General features: G+C 44.2%; 1 pseudogene; it reads left to right on the top strand.

Annotated features, from left to right (window-relative positions):
* Positions 1-19,581, top strand: part of LOC116672367 (cadherin-20-like) — a 98,174-nt pseudogene that overhangs the window by 48,246 nt on the left and 30,347 nt on the right.

Raw genomic sequence — 19,581 nt, 5'->3', positions numbered from 1 at the left:
AACGCATATTAATGTTAAAAAACCTCATAGTGAAATTTTCATGCCTGGGACCTTTAAAGCATTTAACTCTGACTCTACATTGTCTATTATTTTCCTATGTCAGGAGAGCAGACCAACAAATTGTCCTAAACAGAATCCTCTTTATACTTTCAACATGAAAATGAGATCACAGTAGGCAGACATTAAGGTCACAAATTATGGCTTAAAGGGAGGGAATCTGCTAATAGGACAATAATGTCAGACTGATCAATGGAGTGTTACCCAAATGGTAATTTAGAGGATGCTTGCCTAGAGAGGAAATGTAACACCAACAGCCATGAAATCTGTTTTCCAAACTGAAAGACCTGAACAGTGTGTAAGTGTTGATAAAAGGTACTCTGGAGGTGACAGAACAAGTCACGGCCTTTAGGAACCTACAGCCCTCAACCTTAAGAGTAGGCGTACTTAATCCGCTGCGTGAAAGCACCGTGTCCTTATGACATCCTGCACATTATCACAAAACCAAAGTCCAGCAACATGCAGAACATAACTGTAGCCAATCTATTTCTACGGCCGATCTGGGCCATTGTGAGGGGACCCAGAGGGACTTGTTTTCCAGACGTCTACCACCGTAACAGGCCTTAAGAACAGACAGAGGCCCTTCCAAAAGCCCTATAGGTTCAATTTGTTCTGCCAATTATTATCCGCAGCTCTGCCACAGTGATGGAAGGTGCTGTTCAATGGGCTTGAATGCCACCCTCTCAGTGGCCCGCCCCGACAAAGAGTGAGCCCCTGACTTTTTTCTTTTCTTTTTTTTTTTTCTCTTTTCCGGGGTTCCAGTCAAGCATTCGCTGACAGATTGGTTGGGGCGCTAACCAGTCAGGTCTTCAAAGAGACAAAGACGATGGAGAGGGCAGCGGCAACGGAGGGGGGGTAGAGGGGTAGCCAGTGGTGAAGAAGAATGACCTGCCAAATGAGAAAGAAGACATATTGAAAGGGACAGAGTGGGAGGGGGAAAAAAACAAAAAACATATTGAACCAATGGAGAAGTACAACCTTTTGACCATCTGGCTCGGTAGGTGACAACAGCCTTCATCTGTATTTTCAGAGCTGGACAACGCACCAAATTACTCTGTCAGGAAGATTAAGTAGAGTCAAAGGGATGTCGAGTGTAGTTGGGGGGCTATGAAAAGTGGGGAAGTTTAAAAGTTGGCTTGCTGATATCTGGAGCGCCATCGCTTCATTTGGTCTATAGATATACTATGAAATCAGCTCAGACTATGTCATGGAAAACACAGCTAAGCAAGAACCAGAGCAGCAGCCTAGAACACTTCTTGTTTCTGTGTAATATATTCTCATTTCTGTTTCAACATGGTTGAGTACATCTCCAACGTGATTTCACTTCCCCAGTCCTTCTCATGAGATGAAATATGCAAGAAACCGAACGCTAAAAAACCTCTTTTTGCTTCATTAATTCCATGATTGCTTAAATGAAACACTGCTATTTCCCCCACCCGCTCTGTGCTTAACAGGGATCAGATCTCCGTGACCATGACTAATCTGGCGCTGCACTTTTTGTGTGTACTGGCTTACGCCTAATTTTTCTGGATCCTTTTGCCAATTTGGAAAACTAATTGCTTTGACTCCGACTGGGCAAGCGGTGGAATATAATACAGTTTAAAGCTTCATCTTTTATGCCCATAAAAGCCCTCTACCGATCCAGCCGTGTACACCACCGACTCATTAAAATGCATTAGGCGAGGTTCGCTGCCGTGAGAGAGAAGGTGATTTTTATTTTTTATTTTTTCTCCACCCTTCATCTTTTTGCGTTTTCTACTCCGCTTGTCAGTGTTCCAAGGACCCTGCACTCGCGGCAATCTCCCCGCACACACACTCCTGAGCCGTCACAAAATCCTGAGTCCCCCCCCCCCCCCCCCCCCCCCCCCCCACCTTGCTGGTCCCTTTTTTTCCACTTGTAAAAGACCCTGAGATGAAATGCTTTTTGGAGGTGCGTGCAGTAGCACATTCCTCCATTGCCACCACATGTCTCCCTCTTCTCAGTCCTCCAGTCCTTTTTGCTTCCCTGATTTCACTCCACCGCTTTGATTTCCACCCCCCACTTGCTGTAATTTCACCCCTGTCCTGCTGTCAATCTACCCCCCTAAGACTCTCTCTCTCCCCTCCTCTTCGCCTTCTTTCTCCACCTCTTTTTTGTCCTTTTCTCGTTCCCATGCTTGAGCTTGTAGATGGCTGGATTGCACTGGAGCCAGGGGGAGGCCGTCCCACTGATTGTAAAGAGAGGGATAATCGGTGCTTTAAAGTGATTGGGTCTCCAGATAGGCAACACCAGGGATGAGAGTGTGCAGACAGCAATGAGAGGCAGACAGCAGCGGTGACAAGAGGAGAGGCAGCAAAGAGAAGACATATCATAGTTATACTTTATATAGATGGAGAGAAACTTTACAAAAGTGAGAGAGCATGGACTCAAGGTGACTTTATGGAAACTGATGCACTGCAGGCAGTAGCTATCACAACTTTTTAAGGAAAATTCAGGAAGCGTGGAGGGAAAAGAATAACAAGGAGATAAGGGGAGAAGAAAACCTCATTTTCCACAGAAGACGGACTGAGGAAGAGGAATAAAGTTAAAAAGGAGAAGAAAAAAAACTAAATAAGGTAAGGCGTGAAATTTTTGGTAAGAGAAAATAATCCTTCACTGGTCATGTTTTAAAACACAGTAGTGCAAAGGAGAAATGCCAATAGGACTTTTCAAGCTGTAAACAGTGAACAGTGAGGAGGATTTAAGGGTGACTGGGGATTTGTCAGCTGTGAGTGAGCGTTGAAAGTCTGAGTGCAGATGGAGAGCGCCGAGACGAATAAGACACGAGGTGGATGCACCATGTCATTACTGCCCTGAATCCATCTTTTTTGTGTGTTTGTGTGTGTGTGCTAATTGACAAATAAGGTTTGCTGGAACAAATGTATTGCATTGTCAAAAGTAGGTCGCGGGGAATATTTGGAGAGCCTCGCCTCAGCTGGGGGGGGGGGGGGGGGGGGGGGGGGGGGGGGGGTTTGGTGGCACAAAAACTTGTGAACACGAGCTCAGACTCAAAAGCGTGGCTCCAATTCCCTGCACATCAGCACTGTTGCTACATCAAACAAGTCGTGCTGAAGGAGAGGAATGCCTATATCTGCTTTTTACGGACCTCTGTTTTCCATTCAGCCATGGTTCTAGTTTCTCAAGATGAGAACACTTTCTTTCTTTTTTTTCTATAAAAAACCTTTAAGCTTTCGCCTGTCTTGTAAGCTCCGGCCGACAAATGAGACACTAGATTGGCGCGTGTGTGCTGTCGCTGGGGCAGCCAGACTTTTCTTCCCGTTATCAGTGACAGCAAGAGGCGATTAAGGATCCTCTGAAAGATAGACAGGAAATGGTCACGTGAGGCGAGAGGAGTCTCCAGGTGCAGCCACGTGGTGGATGAAAACTGAGCATCCAATTCTCCTTCCAGACAAAAGTCCTTGAAATTCAAAAATTGAATAATAATTTCAAAAGGATCTGTCCCCAGGACGCCGTACACTGATTGCAAACTTTTTCCAGATGACGCTTATGCGCGGTGACATCATTCCCATGCACCACTGGCCGGGATGAATGCCAGTTTGTGTGATTTAATTTCTCCATAAATGACAAGGCTCCTTTTACGGCCTCCACCGAGCGATGAATGAACTAAATGTGCATCGGGGAAGGGAAGGGGTCTAAGACGGGAGAGGGATTAAAAAAAAAAAAAAAAAAAGATTAGAAATCTAAAAATAAGCGCAGGAGTTGGAATGATACAATAACCCAGATGTTTGAAAAGACAGAATAGGAGGAGGGGTATATAAAAACCAAATGTAGGGTACAGAAGTAGTAACAAACTTCTGATGCACACCCAGCGCACAAAAGGCAGATAGAGAGTGGATGGAGGGAGTAATTAAAAACACCTTACAGTCAAACAGGCGCTCGTCACGGCACAGCGGTGGCGGCGCGCACAGCTGCACATGCCGAGGCCCGGGGAGCATCCCCACAATTAGAGAGCGCGACAGAAGCAGGTTCAAAGCCTGCCCCATGCCAGCGTCTCTGTCCTGAGGGGGACAGGGTTAGAGAAATGAGGACAAATAGAGGGTAGCACTGACACACACACACACACACACACACACACACTTATTTATATATATATATATATACATATATATATATATATGAAAAAAATGTGTGTGTGTGTGCGCGCAAGACCTCATATTCATACCCACACACAAACAACTGTGTGAACTTGAGAGTTTGGCCAGAATACACACCTCCCTGAGCCTGACGCTGCCTTTGAAGGCTGCCATCTCTCCCTGAGAGCCGGCTGAGGAAACTGGGTCCCTGTTGCAGGCGCTGACACTGTATATACCCTTTGCTTTAGAAACAGAAGACCTGGTCATTTTATTGCTTATTTACACTCACACACACACACACACACACACACACACACACACACACACACACACACACACACACACACACACACACACACACACACACCATACACGTCCATACAGCGGGAAAAGCCCGGGACTTAAAACTAAGTGCACCAGCAGAATATAATCATGTGTAAATGAGTGAACACACATTCAGAAATTTAAAAAAAAAAACTACGCTTGGTTGAGGAATGTGGCTCGTCACGCTCAGCACTCGGCCCGGGAAATGAAATGAAATTCTGCATTTAAGACGCGTCAACATTTTTGCAACAGCACCCACTCGGCTCATTGTACTCAGCTTATTGAAAAAGATATATTTTCACATTCCGGCGCTTCTGCATCTAAAAAAAAAAGTCAAAGTGCATGGATGCCACTTCTCACATGGGTGGGAAATATACATAGGCTTCGCGGTGGCCGTGCAAAATCAATTGTGGTTAACAAATTGGCCGTGACGTTTGGGCCTGCCGGGGTGGGTGGGACCCTTTTTCATGGGTCCACCCAGTTTTAAAAAGGACCTTTTCCACATACTGGGAGGCCTCTTTTTAGAGCCGAGGTGAGTGGAGCACAGACATGGCCACTTTGAAATTAACACTTACTAATGCTCCACATAGCACTTAAACAGGGCGAATCCATGCTAATGCACCACACACTGAGTTGGCCCTTGGCAACCTCACTACGTCTGGGTGAGGGTTTTGATAACATTAGGACTGGAACTGACGATTATCCTCCCTAATCAATTAATCATTAGGTTCCAAAAGGTAATTGACATCTTTTTTTTCCCACCAACCATCAATCCAAAACCCAAATTTCTAAAGTTTTCTATGTTAATGTTGGGCCTTTCTGCATGGATATTACTCATCTTTTATTAGGTTATCAAAAAAGTGTGAAGTTTTGGATTATTGACCAATTATTTCAGCCCAAGGCAACATATCACATCACATTTGTTGCAGGCTGGGTAGCGCTGCAGATGCCTTGTTTTGCTACCAGTGCCTTTTCAATACCTTACTTTAAGGAATTTACTTAAAAAAAACGTGTTTACATTAACTAAATAAACCAAGCTTCTCAAAACGCATTGTTTAAATGTATCTGAACACAAGCAAAATATAAGTCTAAAATTGTCAAAATGATTGCATGATTTGAATCGGGACTAGTCTGAAGAGTCAAAGCAATCAATGTTGTGTCCAACTTTTTAAGTTTTAATACAGTTCTTAATCTAAGAGTGTTTCCTTAAGTTATTATCAGGGCTTCAAATAGACACCAGCACACTGTGGGTATAGTGATCTTTGGTGGGTAACATTGTAGTTATTTGCCAATTTGGTTGTTGATAAATTAAGTAAATAATACTGACAAGTCAGTGTTGCAAGATTGGGCGATTTTGTGTGTTTCTGGCTTGGAAACCCTTATAGCACTAATCCTACATTTCCCATGAACACTTTGTCGTGAAGTTTCACACAACCGTCGGCTATGGAGAGGACAAACGTAACGGTGCGAAACGTTCATTTAAAGCCCTGGTAACGATACAGGAACAGAAAGTTTTGTTGGGAATTTGGGCATTACCAGCTCATTACCCTGAACAGGTGGAGTTCGGGAGATTCTGCGTGTTGTTTCAGCCCAGTGGTGTCGGCCAACCGTACTGTAGCAGTTGTTTTCCGGGTTTGTTTTCCTCCATTGGAAGAAAACGCCTCTCTCGCTGCTGTAGGAGCAGTTTGATGTGGTCTGTAGATAATGGAGCAGCAGGTGGACTTGGATTAAGATGATACAACAATATGGCTCATCATTTTGTCACACCAGCTGCTCCCCCTGACAATCATTATCTCTTCCACTGTCACTCAATCCCTTCTTCCCTCTCAAGCAAACACCTTTCCTTTTTTCAAAACAAAAACACCATCAGATGTTCCTTTTTCTTCTTTTGACTTAATTGTCTCTTTTACCATTGTCACGCTAACAGCTCGAAAATGTGTGAATCTCTTATGAATACAAAGAGATTTTCAACTGAGAACAAAGTTGGGAAAATACCTCAAGTCTCGGCCACAAGCTCAGTCATATGATTGCTCCTCCACCTTCCACCCCGCTCCCCATCCCTCCATCTCCCCCCTGTCACAGCTTGTGTGGCAAACGCCAGCTGCTTTTCTCTTTAAACAAGTGAGGTGCCATAAGAAAGATGTGTGAAATGCTTTGCCAACACAATCGCGTAGCATGTCACCTCATTAGGGACGACAAAATGGAGCAAAATACTCGGGTGCAAGCTGTGACCTTTGTAGGGGGCGGAGCTGAGAGGGGAGATCGGGAGAACAGGGAGCTAATTTCACTTCATAATGGCAACCAGGCGGCTTGAATGGACAGAAAAGAGGGGAGCAGCGAGGTCAAGTGTCACCATCCTGCCAAGCAGCCCAGAAACACACACACACACACACACACACACACACACACGGCCCAGCCTCCCACTCACAATGCAGCCACGCCCCCCACCCTTCACTGCCTTTTGTGCCTCTTCAACAATGATTAACTGAGTTTGGCAATTCAGAGAGAGTCTCAGCAGCACAATGCACTCTCGCTCTCTCTCTTACAAAAAATAATGGAGTCAGTCTTTCTTCCGCTGTCGTTTTTATTTCCAGCCCCAAACTTTCCTCCTCCCCCCGCTTACAGCCTCTCTGCTTTTCTTTAAGCCACACACACACACACACACACACACACACACACACACACACACACACACACACACACACACACACACACACACACACACACACACACACACACACACACACACACACACACACTCTTTTTGGCATTTTCGCTGCCTTTTCAGCTCAAGCTCGTTAATGCAGGAGCGGGCAGATGCAGCCGTCTTCCTAATACATAAAAACAAGCTGCAGATGGAAAGAGGCAGCGTAGGTGCCATGCGCTACATGTGGAAAGGTATTGATTAGCTCAGATCGATGAGTAACCTCAAAAAGCTTACCCTGGAAGAAATCCTCGGACTTGACCTCGCTGAACTTAAAGATTCCTATGATGTTCGTATTAAAAACGAGCAATGCAGTGGGAGATAGTATTTAGAGGCATGAAATCAACATCTTGGAAATCCCATTGAGGCCTTCAAAGACCTGAAATATACAGAAAAAGAAAAAAAAGGTGTAATGAGCGGTGTGCAGAGCTGAAGGGAACTTGTAGAACACGGTGTGAGTGAGGGTGTCAACAGAAACACTCCAATCTCAGAACATCGCACCCCCGGGCCTTTTACAGGAGGTGTGAAGGAGCTTTCCTCATGACAGGAAGGAAGGAAGGAAGGAAGGAAGGAAGGAAGGAAGGAAGGAAGGAAGGAAGGAAGGAAGGAAAAGACTGTGGTTTCATTTTTTCTTTTTGTGAAATGCCTGATTGTCGCGAGCTGGGGGTGGGAAGAGTCTGAAGCTGCTCGTTTCAAAGTGCACAATCATTTCTGTTTTGTCAAGTGGGCTTCAAAAAGTAACATTATGTTAACGGTTATGTTTCCATGACAAAGTTTTAGGGAAATTTCTGGAATTTCAGTTACAGGAAATGTGAACTGATGCATGATTTTCTCACGTACATACCTAGGAAATGATAAAGTTTTTTGGAATTCTACTTATTTGCTTTCTTGCGAGAGGTTTGATAAGAAGATTGATAGGACTCTTATGTCTGTGATAAGTATGGAGGTTGTAGCTTAGCTTAGCATAGAGACTGGGAAGGGGGGGAACCTTGGATGTCTCTAAAAAGTTAAAAAATACGCCTATTGACACTTTTAAAGCTAACTAATGGTGACGACAAGATACCCGGGTTTTTCTGAATGCATGCAACTCCCAGTTAAAACACTAATTGGTCCAACCTAAGCTAACTGGCTCACTGGGGACTTTACAGTGACATAAAACCAATTACATCCCCAGTCTTCTTCTTTATTGTGCAGGGCCCATTGAAAATGTGCCTGTTCGGGTCAAGTCTATTTCTTGGTCTCCGGTATGGATGCTTGCAGCTTTCTCAAACAAAACAACTTAACACTCGACAATGCGCTTCCTTGAGTTGTGAGACATGCACCCGACCCAGTTGTGTCCCTTAGCAATGCTATAGTATTTGCGTCATTTGGTAACAGCTAGCTTTTTGGGACCAGGCTATTTCCGGTAACAAAAGTGTATCATTACATCAATGATGCTTGAAATGTTTGCTACAATGTCATATCTCCGGTCTCTCTTTCTTCATCTGTTCTTGAATGAATAACGGAGAGTGAGCAGTACCCAGAATGCCATTTGGCGGTGTAACAGTTAGGGGGTCCCACTCTTAAAACACCAATATAACGTAGACCTCAAGAGCTCGCACATGAAACTGCCCTCGGGTCCTGAGCAATCCACCCGCCAGGTGTGAAGTCGATGAGACATACAGACAGACGGACTCGTTCGATTTTAGCTAGATAATTGGTGGTGGGGGGGCCTGTAAGTAGCTGCATGACATGAATGTTTTGTGGCATACCTATTGATCGCGTTGTTGTCAATCGAATATAACCTCCTCCATGTCTCTCAGTAGCAGCAAGGGAAGAACCCACTCATTCAGCTGGGATAAGAATCATTATAACTGGACAAAACCTTCGTAGTAGAAGGTTAATATGAAGGCCGGAGAAAAGACTAGGATTATGTGATTATGTGTTGTATGCAGGTATCCCACAGTGCAACACCGACTGGGGCCTCACTATGCCATAAAAGTGTCGGTGACGGTGTCCAAAAGGACATAAATCTGAGACTAATCTGTCTTCTTTTCTCTTCCAGGACGCCAACAGTAGCACCTGAAAACAACTGCACTCGTGAAGAAAGAAGAAAACAATGGCAGACCATCTTCCAGCAGTGTCCAGCACCCTGCTCCTTGTGGCCCTCTGCATTTTGGCCCTTCTGCCCCACGGCCTTCTGGGAAAACCTGCAGAGGAGGAGGAGTCTGCAGGCAGCTCAGCACTGCTGCAGAGGGTGAAGAGAGGCTGGGTCTGGAACCAGTTCTTTGTCCTGGAGGAGTACACGGGACTGGAACCACTTTACATTGGAAAGGTCAGTGTTACCTACATGCGGTACTGTATGAACATGCACACACTGAAGATGTGTAACACATTCTCACTCTCGTCAAAAAGCACTGCCTGTTCACATGCCTTTGGTGTTTACCAATGCAAAATGACCTTTTGGCGTCATATTTAGGCTGCATTTTGGTTTTCAAGCTGAGTTTTGGAGCCAAAACCAATCTCCAAGTGTTTTTAGCTCCAATAGAAGAACGGGACACAAACCTCGGTCTCCAACCAACCTCCTTTTCAGTCTTTCACAACACTTGCTACCATCGCCGCACTTCACATGTGGTCATCGTACAGCGGTTGCTCTGCTCGGTGCGTTCCATACAGACGCTAACAAGGTGATTTTTGTGTTGTGTCTGACGCTGAGAGCCATTGACCAAGCGTCTGTATTGGGTAAGTTGGGAGTGAGAACGTGTTGTTGGCATGGAGGTTTCTGCGCTTGGTAAGGGGGGGCAGCTTTTAATGCATCACCTTTCCACTTGGTGTACATAAGGGTGCCTCAGTGTAGGCGTTTCAAAGAGATTTCAACCAGTAACTTTCAAAGCAGGGCAAACTAACAGATCTATAGAGGAGCTAAGCAGCCTGGAGGTCATCTGTTGCTCGGCTAGAAGAACGCGGGGGGGGGGCGGAGGCAAACTTCAACCACTGCGAAAAAAGAAAAAAAAAAGAAATAAGATTTCCAATTTAATCCCTGGATGCACTGCGCCCATACTAAGACAGCCTCTCCCCTGTCCACTTTGAACCAGGGCCAGACAGCACTGATTGAGTTAATTGACTCGAACCGAGGCTTCACTCAGCCCCCCCGTTCCACAGAACTGGACGGCACGTCTGCAACACAACTGACAAGCTCTGAAAAGAGCAGATGCTGGATACTCACAAAGGAGCACTTTGATCACTCAGTCGATAAAGCGAATTGAACATTTGATCAATAGTTGCAAGGCCAGTCATCATCAGCAAGGAGACAACAATCTCGCAAACTACAATGAACATATCCATTACGTCGCTGAAAGAAAATGCGACTTTTGGTGAAGCGTCATAATAAGCCTGCAAAATAGAGAGAAAACATTCTTTCATCCTGTTGTTGTGCTCAGCAGTATAATGACATAAGGTTTCTTTTTCTTTTTTTAATCTTATTACTTTTTCATTATCGCCATAAGTGGAAAACTGTCATTTTTGAAGAATGATTATTTTAGAAAGTTATTCATTTTAAGTATTTCAGTACTGTTGTTGTCACTAAGTTGATAAACTCATTTGCTCTGGTTTCCTGGCTACACAGTAGATGAACATTAAAGTGAGGAAAATGCAGAGGAAATATTGTCAGTGGCACATTACAGCATTGATGAAAACAATGAGGTGTTGCACTTCATATGATATTTAATTTCCTGAAAAATCAGATTTCTTGCACCCTATTATGAATCCCACGTGGTTCCTTGGCAGCAGTTTTTGCAGGTCCTGTCCCCTGACCAATGGTCCCGACATTAACCACTCGAGGACAATGTCTAAGCTCATCCAATTGGGCTGCGACCCAGTACGGGTCTTGCCAAGAAACCAAGTGGGATTCATAATAACGCGTAAATACCTCCGCCAATTTTTTTGTGTTTTTCAATTCAGAAAGTAAATTGAAAATGGAACTTAAAGTGATGGTTCTGAGGAATTTCACCCTAGGGTCCTTTGCATCATCAGTAAGCATTAGCTTATTTCCCGTTGTTCTAACATTGGGCGCCTTAGCAATTGCCTGATGGCTTCTACTCTCTGCTGCTAGCGCTGCAAGCTAGCTCTTCCATTCTCCTCCGTTGGTTGTAGATAACCCGCATTAGAAGAGCCTACGAAGTAGGAGCAAGAAGCGAGAGAACAGAAGAAGAGCTCAACGAGTCAGAGCAGAGTTTGAAGTTAACATTAGCTAGCTAGATCGCAGTGCTAGCAGCAGAGAGTAGAAGCCATCAGGCAAGTGCAATATGAATAGACTCCTGGTGTACTTACAAACTTTCAAATGTATTGTTTTATGAGTACAAAACCTATTTGTACTACTGTAAGGGTTTGGTACCACTCCGGGCATTATTAGTGGGGTATTACGAGATACACACTTGGTTCCAATAGCGCCTGCACTAAGCCATTTGGCTGTTAGCGCTAACTTGCCCAGTGTTAGACCAAGGGGAAAAAGCTTATGGGGTTTTGGATTGAGGTGATGGTCAAAGGACCCGAGGGTGAAATTACTCCAAACCATCACTTTAAGTAAAGAAATTCCTCCAGAGCATTCAGTTAGACCTTGGATGGGCGAACGAACATCCTGTTGTCCGTACGTGGAGATACTCGCCAACCCCAAATTGATGGAATTTGCCCAACTCATACTTCGAAAACGTCCCTTTGGAAATTATGCAAACTTGTTAGTGTTCTGGAATAACTTCCCCTCCAGCGCTCCGGAATACCGAGAAAAAATCCGGATTCCAAAAAGTCATGTTCACCCCCGCCGACGAGATAGAAGGGTAACAAGTCCTGAGAGGGTACCACAGGCGCTGTAGCATAAAGAACTGGACATGCTAACAGGCGCTGTAGCATTCACTTCCATCTTCTTTTCCATTTACAGTTTCATCACCGACTCTTTTAAAGCCTCCCAAGCCTCATTTTTTTTCAAACAGAATGAAATAAGTGATTCTAACAAGCCGGTCTGCTTCCCAGTGAGCTGCTCATGGCAGAAAGGCATTGTAGCATGTGACAAAGCAGGAGAAGAATGTGCCGTTGGTGTTTTTTTTCCCCTCAGCTCTGCCTACCTTGCAACTCCTCTGTTGAGCAGCTTAGTATTCAGAGGCGTGGGGATGTCGGATGTTTTGGGCTTCGGGTCGGGGCTGAGGAGGAGCAGGTAATTGATAGCCTGAGTGTCAAATTCTTTTCATAGGTTTGAGTGGAGAGGAAAGATTAGTGCAGAAGAAGGCGGATGAGGCGGATAGGGAAGGCACCGGCCGGAGATATATCACCACGAGACACGTCGCTGAAGCCAACAATGGAGTGTTGATTAAAAAATATATTCTGGGCCGAGCTCGGCTGAGCGGCACTTTTTCAAGAGACAGCGCAGGTGGGCACATTGTCCAAAGAGATAGGGAAAGACGTATTGTCTGGCTGCTCAAAGAGCGATGGGTACTGTAAAAGATTGCTGCTGAATTGTCAACGGGCATAACAACGAGTACTGTAGCAGCAAACTTTTAGCAGTTCGATGACCTCAGCTTGGTCATTTCACTTAGTGGCCTCCTGACGATGAAAAAAAGGCCAAAGCTAGGGTCTTCAAAAAGTGCTTTTAGAGTTAGCCGGGGGGAGGTATCAGTGCTGTGCGCACCCCTGTTGATTATATACACCAGACAAACATCAAGAGGGGCCTTTAATTTTACGCTTCCAGTGTGATGTTAGTAGTACTCATCATACGCAGAGACCCTTTAAGTACAGAGCAAGGAGTGATTGCACATCAACAGGCTGTCGTTTGCACTTACAGGCCACAAAAGGCTTCTGATTGCACTGCAGGGCCCATGGCAACAAACAAGGCTGTATGCTGTGATTAGACATCTACTTACAGCTACGGTGCTAGGGCCTGCATATAACCACATGCCAGCCCTGGAAGTCTGGAGTTATTCATTTACTCCCTGGTTCAATAAGGAATCATGTTTCAATAATGAGTCCTATGTTGACAATATTGTCACGCGTTTCTACTTTTGTGTAATTTAGCAGATAGACTGAATAGAAAAAAAAATACTAGACATTATATTAAAAAGGAATTTAAGTTTGAAATAGCAATTCTGGATTGTAGCATGTTGACTGAATAGAGAGTATTAGGGCTCAGACACATTATGTTTGTTCTGTACAGTTATGATTGTAGCCGTTGCATATGGAGGCTAGTGGGTAATCACAGCTTTGATTTGAGGTTATTTATACCCACATCAGATGGTCAGGAAGTAGAAATTGTAGCCTGTTTCAAACCCACATTATTGGGCTACATAAAGTCATTAGACAGTTATTTCCACAATGATTAACTCGTCATGGGCGCCCAGATGGCTCAGTGGGTGGAGCGGGCGCCCATGTGCACGGGTTAAGCTCCGACCTGCGGCCCTTTGCTGCATGTCCTTCCCCCTCTCTCTCCCCTTTCATGTCTTCTTCTGTCCTGTCGAAATGGAGGCTGAAAAATGCCCCCCCAAAAAAAAGAAAAAGATTAACCCGTAATGTAGTTTTCCAAATTCTTAAAAAAAAAATGTATTTGTCCTAACCAACCGTCCAAAGATATTCAATTGACAAGGATATAAATCAGAGAAAAGCAGCAGCCTCACACTGAAGACACCACAAACAAATATTGCTTTGCATTTCTGTTGTCAAATACAATTGTAGATTCAGTTTTTGTTGACCGAACACAGACAACAGCAGACATGCGCCCATTTTTGCGGCCATGGGCGTAATGGTCTTTAAGCGTGGTGTGTTTAGGGGAATCGTGTGAAGTGATCGCGCCAATGATGGGAATGGGAGATGGCACCGATTGATTTATTGCATGTTACGCCCAAATCGCACCTCTGAATTAATGAAGACCAAGTTTTTGAGGCGCCCAGCGCACTTCACAGCATGCGCTTGGAGAGTTAAAAATAGGGCCTTTGGTGTTATGCTCTACGGGCATATACGCTCTACGGGCTTGTATTACACAACACATGTTCATTTGGACCTGATCTGATGTGATAGACTTTGAACGTTCCACTGGTTGTCTCGTTTGTAGGTTTCTGATCACTGTGCTGCTGCATTGTCCTAAAATTAGGGGATGTGACCTAAATAAATGTCCTCAAAAACCAAGCTGTCCAAATACTTTTGGACTGCACCATGTGTTTTACATTCCTGTATGTTCCAGCTTCTGATCACTGTTACATCAAACGGACGCTTTGTTGACACCTTTGGGATGTTTGACACCCTTTTTGAATCATTTTTGTGAAGGCACCAGCAGTTTGGGAAAGGATCTGAATACTTTGAGTTCCTGTTTTACTTCCAAAACAGGCCTGCACGATATGAGGAAAATATCTGAGACTACTTTGACTGATATTGCAATTACGATATGATTGACTATATTGAAGGGGATGATGATTTTGTTATCATTTTACTCATTTTCATTAACCCTTGTGTGTCTTCCCATCAAATTTAAAAATCAACACTTTTGGTGAGGCTTTTAAAATTGATGTTTTTCTTACGGTTATGTCTCTTTTTACAACACTTTTGACTTTTTTAATGTTTCACTTTTTTTTACTACATAACATTAACTTCTTAACTTTAGTTTTACAGTTTTTTGTCATTTATTCTCATACCTAATTTTTAGGAAATTAAACCTAATGTTTGAGTTAGAAAAGCAGAAATTAGGAATTATTTAGACTAAAATGAAAGGAATGGATGTTGATGGATAATCACAGACTGGAATATGTCAACTTGTACTCAATACTATTTCAAAACCACGGCAACATTTTTTTCTTCAAATGCTCTAAACGCCCCAAAATGAATGAAAGTAGAGATTTGTACCTGCCAAAGAGCGTTGTGTGGAATCAATCATGTTATTTTGGGTGATCACAGTTGGGTAGTTAAAAAGAACATTGATATGGGAAACCCGAGGGCAACATGAAGATTTACCAGATAAAGATTGTTTTCCAGTCTGTAGGATAGGATTTGTAGGCCGGGACGTCTCTGCAGCACCACAGTACTTAATTCAGAATGGTTTGACACTTATTTTGCCATTGCACGCCCCCTGCCATTTGGATATTCCACTAATCCATATTGTTATTTCAATTCATTATGCAACCCTATTCCAAGAGCTTTGAAATGTCTCTAAAGTAAAAGTGGTGCGTTTTGAGGGAATATGCATTGTGGGATAAATCATTTTTCTGTGTCAATATCTCCACAGCTCCACTCAGACATGGATAAAGGCGACGGCTCCATTAAATACATCCTGACGGGTGAGGGCGCCGGCACCACCTTCACCATCGATGACAGCACGGGGGACATCCATGCCATTCGAGGCTGGACCGGGAGGTGAAGGCCCAGTCCGCTCTCCGGGCCCGGCCCGCAACCGCCTGACGGACAGGCCTCTGGACCCGAGTCTGAGTTCATCGTCAAGATCCAGGACATCAACGACAACGGCCAGTTTCTGGACGCCCTACCACTCTTTACCCGAAATGTCCAACTAGTAATGGGGGGGGGTGGGGGGGATTAGGAGGGGGGGGGGGGGGGGGGGGTGGGGGGGAGTATATAAGTAATTGATTTTTTTATTTCTTTGAAGTGACTTCTTTGGGCTGTTATTGCCTTTATTTGATAGGACAGATTTAGGCGGGGGGGAGGGGCACGCAGCAAAGGGCCACGGGTTTGATTCTGACCCGTGGCCGCTGTGGGCCAGGACTGAGCCTTTCTACAGTCTACAAGGTGTGCTACGAGGGCGCCCCAGAATCGAAATTTTCTATTTTTTTATGATTCACCTACATATTTTCTGTTCATATGTTACCAACAACAGCGACTGCATCATATATGTTTCCAGCAAAACAGACCAAAAGCAGAAAATGCATGTAACGAAATGCTTTACAAATGAATTAAATGTCAGACTGACTCACTGACGTGATGTGCATTCATTTTAGAATTTTTTTTTTAGAAATGTCTCATGATATTGTCTCTAAAAGTGTGTCAATCAAATTTAGTGTTTTAAGAAGAAAAAGAAAAACACAATACTCAGTAGGCTACTTCTAGAATTGCAATAAATGAAAATTGCAATCACTGTATCGGCACCCATGAATTGCGAAAGAATCTTATCGGTACAAAAGCATATTGTCCCAGCCCTAATAGGTAAGCGGGGGGGATGAAAGGCAGACACATGGATGGAGACTGAAACCAAACGGTTGCGTGCTTGTCCGCAGTGTTTGCCGTTAAGGGAGCGGCTGCAGCTGTGGTGAACATCAGCAGAAGTTCATAACAGCCCTGCAATGTTAGCATGTCTTCCTACAGGCCCGCCTCCATCTGCTTCATTCACTATTCACAAAACCAAGTTTTGTGGTTACTTTGAAGTAAATCAGCATAGTTAATTCCTGGAGCTGCTCCAGCCACAGATGGAAAAACTCCACCCAGAATTATTTCTTTTGATTCTTGTGTTGATATTGGCGTCCATGTTCACCCAGGAACATCTTGATCCCGCTGACCCACAGACGCCGACGACCCCACTTATGGCAACACGCGCTCGTGTGGTCTACAGCATCCTGGAGGGCCGCCTACTTCTCAGTGGACGCCAAGACTGTTCACAACTCTCACACACACACAACACACCACACACCACACCACACACACACCACACACAACACACACACACACACACACACACACACACACACACACACACACACACACACACACTTTTATAAAACACTAACCATGGCAACTGGCATTTTGATCCATTACATGTAGTGTCTGAAGGATTTCAAACTTCACCAGCCACTGTAAGTATTTTATGAGCTCCACATGAATTTGTAATAAGTATGAAGGATGTTAGATGTTCTGATAAAACTACCACCGACATATTAGGATTTACTAACACTCACACTCTGCTGACATCTACTGCTAATTCCCCACCTTGTTTCTAACACTGTATCACGCCGTGAGCTCCACAGCCGGATGTTAGCAGCCCACACTTTAAGCCCCTGTGTATACCTCCCGGCTCCGAATGTGGGAAGCTCAGCATGGCTCCCGTTGTTGCTACGAGACTGCCGAAAACTTGTCTGAAACACGTCGCTTTTGCTGCAACTTGCGATAACTCAAATGCCTGGCACCCGACATAAAAAGACGTGCTAAACTCAAAGTGTTAATTCTCGTGTTGGGAATAAGGAGAGAATGAGACGGGCTCTCGTAGACAACTGATCGGGTGGTTCAAGGAACTGCTCGCAGGTTAACCCTCTGAGGTTTTAAGGTCATTTTTACATAACTGATTACATTTACATTTTGAGGTATTTGCATATAACCTGATCCCCATGTGTTTCATATCAAAATGTCCAGAACAAACTCAGCTTTCTGTATAGTGTCACGCAAAATTGTTCCAGAGCAACGTATCAAGAGACAATTTGGCCCTAAATTGGAAATATTTCTCAAATCTGTTGTGTTGAATTCTCGAGGGCGGAGGGGAAGGAGAGGGGAGGGTGTTGAGCTTTCTGACAGCCCGAGGAATGAAGCTGTTTCCCAGCCTGGTGGAACAGGCTCGGATGCTCTGGTAGCTTCCCCCAGATGGCAGAAAGGCTTAAGAGTCTGTTTTTGGGGGGGGCGGGGAGGGGGTCACCCAGAATGCTGGTGGCTTTGCAAGTGCTTTGGGTTTGATAGATGTCCAGGAGTGAGAGGAGCGGGACATCGATGATCTAAGTATGGAGCCACAGAAAGGAAGTGATTAGCTTAGCTTAGCTCAAATACGGGAAGCAGGGGTCAACAGCTTGGCTCTGTCCAAATTAAAAAAATATATGTCTACCAACAGTGCTGAAGCTTAATAGTTTACACAATGTATCTTGTTTGTTTAACCTGTTTTTTTAACTATGAAAAAAGCCAAGCTAACGGTTTCCCCCTGCTTCCAGTCGGTGTGCTAAGCTATGCTAATCACTTCCTGTCTCTGAACTTAACGTACATACATGCGAGTGGTGTCAATCTTCTCATCTAACTCTCAGCAGGAAAGTGAAGTGAGAGTGAAGTGTATTTCCTGAACTGAATTCTCTTAAAAAGGAGGTAATTGAATAACTGAAACTTTTATTTAGAAGAAATAAAACATAAAATAATCAGCGGGTCACATGTGGGTGTAATGTTCCGGTGTAATATATCACAAGCAAGATGGCAGCAATGAAAATAAAGTATGCAAAACTTGTAAATAAGGAGCCATAAGTTGTAACATCTAACTGCAGCACATGACAGCATTCATAACTCAAACTAGCACTTCCATAAATCCATTAGATTCCTAAAAGCAGAGAGGCACTGGCCATTCTTTACCACAGCTGCCTTATATCCTTGTTTGTCAGCACAGAAATCTGTTGCCAACCTCTCAGGCTCGGCTGTCCATCAGCAGCCGGCCGGTCTGACTTCTGCTGTAGGTCCATCCATCAGTGGAACACAAGTGGCTCTACAGCTATCAATCAGCCTCCCTGACTGGGCGTTAAGCACCGCACTGAGGCTTTTATTGGTGCAAACAATGTAAAACCTTTAACACACATAGCTCAAACCCACACAGGCACTCCCTGTTCTTACTCCTCAGCACAAGCCTTGGTTGGATTCTGTTGAGAAAAACTGTCTAATATTACCAAAACACATCCATATACACTCTTGATAATAAGTGTACAGATGGGCTCAGGACAACAGGGCAAAGCAAAGTTACACATCCTTGAAAGTTAAGCAGCAGGTTAATGCAGGGTACATCCTCTGCAATAACCCGATTAGTGTTCAGCGTGTTCAGTTTTCACTTACACTGCCTCAATTTCACACATCATCAACTGTCCAAACCACGAATACCAACTTCTTTAGTCGTTCAGAAGCTGTAGCCCTCAGTTTATTGTCAGTGTCAGTTTTAGTCATTTAGTTTTGGATTTACTTATTTTGGATGCAATCACATGTGCCGTTGGCATGCACATATGCACAGGTTGAACCATGTCAACTCGATTACTGATAAACTTAAAATTGAGGTTTTACCTGCAGAAATGCTGCCATTTTAACCTTGTAATATTACATCTAGTCCCAAAAATAAATACAAAAGTGTCCTCTAGCAAGATAATTACCCTAATAACTTGACGTAACTTGATGTGCAGCCTTGTCTTCTGAGAAAATGCACTACCATGCAAAACTAAAACTGCATTCGGAATTACGTTTGGGGCAAATTTATTTTGTCCCAGGTTACTTTTAGTCTGTATCGACAATGTTTAATTTCTGGGATTGTTCAGGTGCCGCTGGAAATTCCCCCGGATGGCCCTCATTTTGAGTGGATGTCTGTTACCTTCCTCTTTCTTTCAGTTGTAATGTTAAACTCCAGTGGATTTCTGAGGACCATGGTTACC

This window comes from Etheostoma spectabile, chromosome 22 (assembly GCF_008692095.1).
Source record: "Etheostoma spectabile isolate EspeVRDwgs_2016 chromosome 22, UIUC_Espe_1.0, whole genome shotgun sequence".
NCBI lineage: Eukaryota > Metazoa > Chordata > Actinopteri > Perciformes > Percidae > Etheostoma > Etheostoma spectabile.
This window is presented reverse-complemented; position numbering and strand designations above follow the sequence as displayed.